We start from the raw sequence: 6,000 nt of genomic DNA, 5'->3' as shown, positions 1-6,000 counted from the left end.
GCCTGTGGGTTACTAGGCACTACGAAAGCCTGAGGCCCCTCTTTGTTCCCTTGTGCCCCCTACCCCCCCCCCAGATACAGCAGGCATTACAAAGCTTGGGACCCCTCCTGGTTCCCTTGTGCCACCCCAGATATAGCGGCTGTCAGGGGTTCAGGAGCAGAGGGACAGGAAAGGGAGGAATTAGAGACCGAGGGAGAGGAATCCGAGGGAGAGGTCAGCGATGATAGCCGTCCGAGGTCTCTAAGTCTCTCCAGCGAATCAGAGGATTCACAGAAAGGGGCTCCCGTGATCAGAGCTAGGGGGTTGCCAGAGGGAACACCTCAGGAAGGAGGGGCCAGAGGGGACTCAGAGAGCAGCAGCTGGAAATTGGGACCAGCTTCCCCACCGGAGAGCAGTAGAGGGGAGGAGCCCCAGGCATCGGCAGCAGGCAGCTTTCCGTCAGCGGAAGGACATGAGTCAGGGTTAGCCACGCCTGCATCAGAGAGCGAGGAAACGGTCAAAAGGAAGGTCAGGGGCAGCGCGCGCGCGCCAAGTTCAAATGTACAAGAGGGTGGCGCAATGAGCAGCCCGGAGAGGGAGCCGGGTCCCAAAGCCCGCCGAAGAGAGGGGGAGGAGTCCGAGGGGTCCGCATCCGAGGCGTCCAGGAAGGAAGGCACCCCGGGGGGTAGTAGGACCCAGAGGCGGAAGGAGAAACGCAGAAGGTGGAGTAAGGCTAGAGTCTTAAACTGGTGTACAGGGGGCGGAGACTCAGACGAGGCTTCGCTGGTCTAGGGTCTAGACGTAGAGACGCACGCTAGGGTTTGAAAATGGGAACTAAACTTCAATAAAGACTTTTGTACAGTTCTGCTGGCTAGCGTTGGTCTTCTGTGAGCTGGGACCTGGAGGCAGTCTCTGACAGTAAGCCTCGTCTCCCCATTTCATCGGTTTTCTTCGCCTCAAGCATCGCTACGGGAGCGAGGCAGGGAGGGCAGAAGACTGGTGCCTTGCGAGCTCACAAAAGTCAGGCGAGATGACTACAGAACAGAAAATAGCTTCCCTGCAAGAAGCGGTGACACAACTCAGCGCTGAAATAATCGCATCCAGGAAGAGAGAGGAAGAAGCGGCGGCTGCCTGCAGAGATCTTCAAGCCAGGTTGGAAGGGCTTGCGAAGCAGGGGCTACCGGGACCCAGATCCGAGGGGATTGGGTTGGGGAAGAGAGGAGGCAGCATTGTATCTCATTTTGATGGGAATTTGCAGCAGTACCCCAATTTCCGAGCAGACGTGCTGTTTGCGCTGCAGCTGTTGGATAGAGACTTTAGAGATGAGCAAGAGAAAGTGGGGTTCATCTTGTCCCATTTGCATGGGGACGCGAAAGCATGCATGCACAATCTGTGGAGGGATAAGGATCCAGCGCTCCAAAGCGCAAATGCATTCATTAAGGCAATGGATTCCTGTTTCTTATCAAACATAGACGTTGAAATTGCCCGGAAAGACATATTTGGGCTAAGACAAGGGAAAGCCAGCGTCAGGCAGTATCATTCCCGGTTTTTTGCATTGGTCAACGCGCTGAATTGGGATAAGGATTCTCCGCCAGTTAGAGACCTTTTTTTGGAGGGATTGAGCCCACAGATCAAGGATGAGATGGCACGGGGAGAGAGACCCACAACCACTCAGCAAGTGGTTGAAAGAGCGCTATCGATTGGGGTGAGGCAGGAAGAACGCCCATGGAGCAAAGAAGAAGGGCGTTGGGGACGCACACCAGCGAGAGTGCCCCCCCTCTTGCCCAGAGATGCAGCGCGTGCGCAGTCCACGCCTCCACAGGGAGGGGGAGAAGAGCAGATGGAGATTGGCGGTGCTAGGGCTCACTCAGCTACCAGAGCCTTAACACCGGGAGCAGTCAAACCGAAGCTGCCTAGAGGGAACAGGAAGTGCTATATATGTGATAGTGGACAGCACATGGCGAAAGAGTGTCCCCAGAGGCTCCACAAGCACAATGCAGCTTCAGTGACAGTACTGGAAAAAACTCAGCAGAGAGAACCACAGCAGGGAAACGACGGAGTCTGGCTGGAAACGGAGGCACTGGGGCCCAGCCAGACGAGTCAGTGAGGAAGTCCCCAGAGATTTTGCAGCCCACAGACCCCCTCCCACCCAAACCAGTGGTGCAGCTCACCGCATCGCTCCAGCTACCCAATGGACTCACCTTAGAAGTGCCTATTACAATTGACTCTGGCAGTAATGCAGACTTTATAGGACTGGAGTTCATCCAACAACACAACGTAGCGTTACTGCCAGCTACGCTGCCCCTGAAGGTTGTCACGGTGGATGGCAGGGAACTGCTAGGGGGGCAAGTGGTACAGCAGACGCCGCCGATGGTGATGCAAATTGGGAATCACCGGGAGGTCATCAGCTTCAATGTCACCCAACTGTCAGACACGCCTGTAGTATTAGGCATGAGTTGGCTGCACAGGCACAGCCCAGCATTGGCTTGGTACCAGCGCCAACTGACTTTTGGCTCCTCCTACTGTGCGGAACACTGCATTATACCCAGCCCAGAAGGCGAAGAGGAAGACCCGCAGTTACAGTTGGGCACGCTGCAAGCAGTACCCCTCAAGTATGCGGAGTTTTTGGAAGTATTCTGCGAGAAGGAAGCGGACAAGCTACCTCCTCACAGGCCCTATGACTGCAAGATTGACCTCCTGCCGGGGGCGACGCTGCCAACTGGGAAACTGTACTCCATGTCTGAGGATGAACTGCAGGAACTCAGGGAGTTCATACATCACAATTTGAAGCGTGGGTTCATCCGGGAGTCAAAAGCGGTGGGAGGCAGTCCAGTATTCTTTGTGAAGAAACGGGACACGCCCCAAAGGAGGCTGGTCGTGGACTATCGAATTTTAAACTCGAAAACCAAGCCCTCAGCCTTCCCCATGCCCAAGATAGACGACCTGCTCGCGACGGTGCGGAAAGGACGCGTTTTCACCAAGTTGGATCTACGTGGGGCGTACAACCTGATTCGCATGCGCGAAGGCGACGAGTGGAAGACGGCCATGTTCACGCCACTGGGCACCTACGAATACAGAGTTATGCCCTTCGGATTACAAAATGGCTCTCACTGTTTCCAAGCATTTATGCATCATGTGCTGGCGGGGCTCCTTTACAAGAAGTGCGTATGCTTCCTGGACGACATCCTGATTTTTTCAGAATCGCGAGAGGCGCACGAGAGGGATGTCAGGGAAGTTCTGCAGAGACTGAAGGAGCACAGGCTGTACGCCAAGCTGGAGAAGTGCCAGTTCGACATGACGGAGGTGGATTTCCTGGGATACAAGTTGTCGGACACGGGGCTCGCCATGGACAGCGCCAAGGTTCGCGCAGTTTTAGACTGGAAGAGCCCACGCAATCGGAAGGAAGTCCAGCGGTTTGTCGGCTTTGCCAACTTTTACCGCAAGTTCATCAAGGGATTTGCCATGCAGACAGCGGCCATCACCGACACGCTCAGCTCCAAGAAGAAGAAATTCATCTGGACGGAGCAAGCGGAGCAGTCCTTTCAGAAACTCAAGCGTCTCTTCGCGTCCGAAGAGCAGCTGCTGCATGTGAATCCCAGCAGACCCATGAGGGTGGAGACAGACGCCTCAGACAGAGCCGTGGGAGCCGTCCTGTTGCAACAAGACCAGCAGGGGGACTGGAGGCCGTGCGCCTTCTACTCGAGGAAGCTCAGCAAGTCGGAGCAGAATTATACCATCTGGGACAGGGAGTTGCTAGCCATCCATGCAGCGTTCAAGGCATGGCGGCACTTCCTTATCGGAGCCAGACACACAGTGCAGGTCCACACGGACCACAAGAATCTGGAGTACTGGCGCACGGCTAGGTTCCTCAACCAGAGACACATTAGATGGGCAGAGTTCTTCGCGGATTTCGACTTCAAGATAGAGTACATCCCAGGCGACAACAATGTGATGGCAGATGCATTGTCCAGAAAGCCGCAATACCTTGAGGAGGCGGCACCGTCGGCGGCCAAGCACATTTTCGCACCGGAAGCGTGGGCATGCGCGTCGGCAACCGTGGACCTGGACGCTGTACGTCGCGCGCTGCGGGAAGACCCCTTCGCACAAGCCAAGATGGAGGAGGTGCACAAGGGCACAGCGAAGGCCGACGAGTTCCAGATACGAGATGGGTTGCTCCTCCACAAGGGAGCACTCTACGTGCCGGGAGACGACCTCCGCGCAAGGGTCCTGCAGCAGCTACACGACGCTCCCACCGCCGGGCACTTTGGCAAAGAAAAGACTGTCGAACTAGTAGCCAGAGACTTTTGGTGGCCCAAGATGCGGGGGGAAGTAGCGGATTACGTCTCGAGATGTGACACCTGCCAAAGGGCCAAGTCAGTTCACAAACCGCCGGCGGGACTGCTGGAACCGCTGCAGACACCGTCTGAACCGTGGGAGAGGGTGGCCCTGGACTTCGTCACGGATCTGCCCAGTTCGAGGGGAAAGACAGCAGTGCTAGTGGTGGTGGACATGTTTACTAAAATGGCACACTTCATTCCGTGTGCGAAGGTAGCCACGGCAGAGCAGACCGCCAAACTGTTCATAGACCACGTGTTCAAAGTCCACGGTCTGCCACGGTCTATTCTCTCCGACCGGGGGCGACAGTTCATCTCGAACTTCTGGCAGAAGCTGATGGGCATTCTGAACGTCAAAGTCAATTTGGCGTCGGCGAGACACCCACAGACCAACGGGCAAGCGGAGAGGGTCAACGCCATCATGCAGCAGTACCTGAGATGCTACGCCAATCAGCAGCCCACGACATGGGTGGACTACCTGCCCCTCGCAGAGTTCGCTTACAACAATACGAAGCACGTGTCGACGGGGGTGACGCCGTTCTTCGCCAACAACGGGAGGCATCCCAGAACCTTCCCGAGTTTAGAGAGAGTGGGGGAGGGGGAGCCACAGGCAGCGGAAGCCTTAGCGTCGGAGTTGCAGGAAGTCCACGAACAGCTCAGGAGGCAGTTAGAACTAGCAAAACACGCATACAAAGTGCAGGCCGACAGACACAGAAGAGTTGGGGAAGACATACAGGTGGGAGACTGGGTCTGGTTAGCAGCGCAAGCAGTGCCGACCAGATCGTTAGCGAAGAAGAAGCTAGGACATAAGCAGCTAGGACCTTACCAAGTCCAGGCACAGGTCAATCCAGTGGCCTTCCGGTTGGCTCTTCCGGAGGGTTCCAGAATGCATCCGGTGTTCCATAGATCGGTGCTCACGCCCTACAAAGCACCTCATAGATTTCAGGAGCCAGACACAGCACCAGACCCGCTCAGAGAGGGGCCCAGGAAGGGGGGGTCGCCAAGGAGGGGGCACATCAACGAGGTCACAGAGATTTTAGACTCGAGATGGGGGGAAGAAGGAGTAGAATATCTCCTAGCCAGAGAGGGTACCCCGGCCAGTGCCAACAGCTGGGTACCGGACTATGCTTTGGAGGAGCCTCTGCTCAAAGAGGAGTTTCATGCCCTATTCCCACACAGGCCCATGCCAGCCGAGTATTTCGACGACTGGCTCTTCACACCCACTCTTTCAGCCAGCACATTCCAGGGGTTCGCCTCGGACGAGGAACAGGCCCCAGTCACGAGCTCCCAGGTGGGTTCGCCACCGGGGTCTGCCTCAGACAGCTCTTATTGGTGGGACGATCGACAAGAGGAGCAGTGGCGCAGGAAGTGGCTGAGGGGTCCTTGGCTGGGACCACCCGAAGAGGGGGAGGGGGGCGAGACGGACATGGACGTGTTGGGGGAAGACGTGGGGTTCGAGCACGGAGACAGAGAGATGGAAGCAGAGGAGAGCGACGTAGACGAGTACATGGGGGACGAACTGTATCCTGCACGCACCCCCGCTACGACGGAGCACCCAGTCCCCACACCGAAAGGAGGGGAGGGGGGAAGGGGGGGCTTCAAGGGGGGGATGGATGTCAGGGGTTCAGGAGCAGAGGGACAGGAAAGGGAGGAATTAGAGACCGAGGGAGAGGAATCCGAGGGAGAG

The sequence above is a fragment of the Podarcis muralis genome, chromosome 4, assembly GCF_964188315.1.
Source record: "Podarcis muralis chromosome 4, rPodMur119.hap1.1, whole genome shotgun sequence".
Classification (NCBI taxonomy): Eukaryota; Metazoa; Chordata; class Lepidosauria; order Squamata; family Lacertidae; genus Podarcis; species Podarcis muralis.
The sequence above is the reverse complement of the archived record's forward strand: the minus strand, read 5'-3'. Positions refer to the sequence as shown.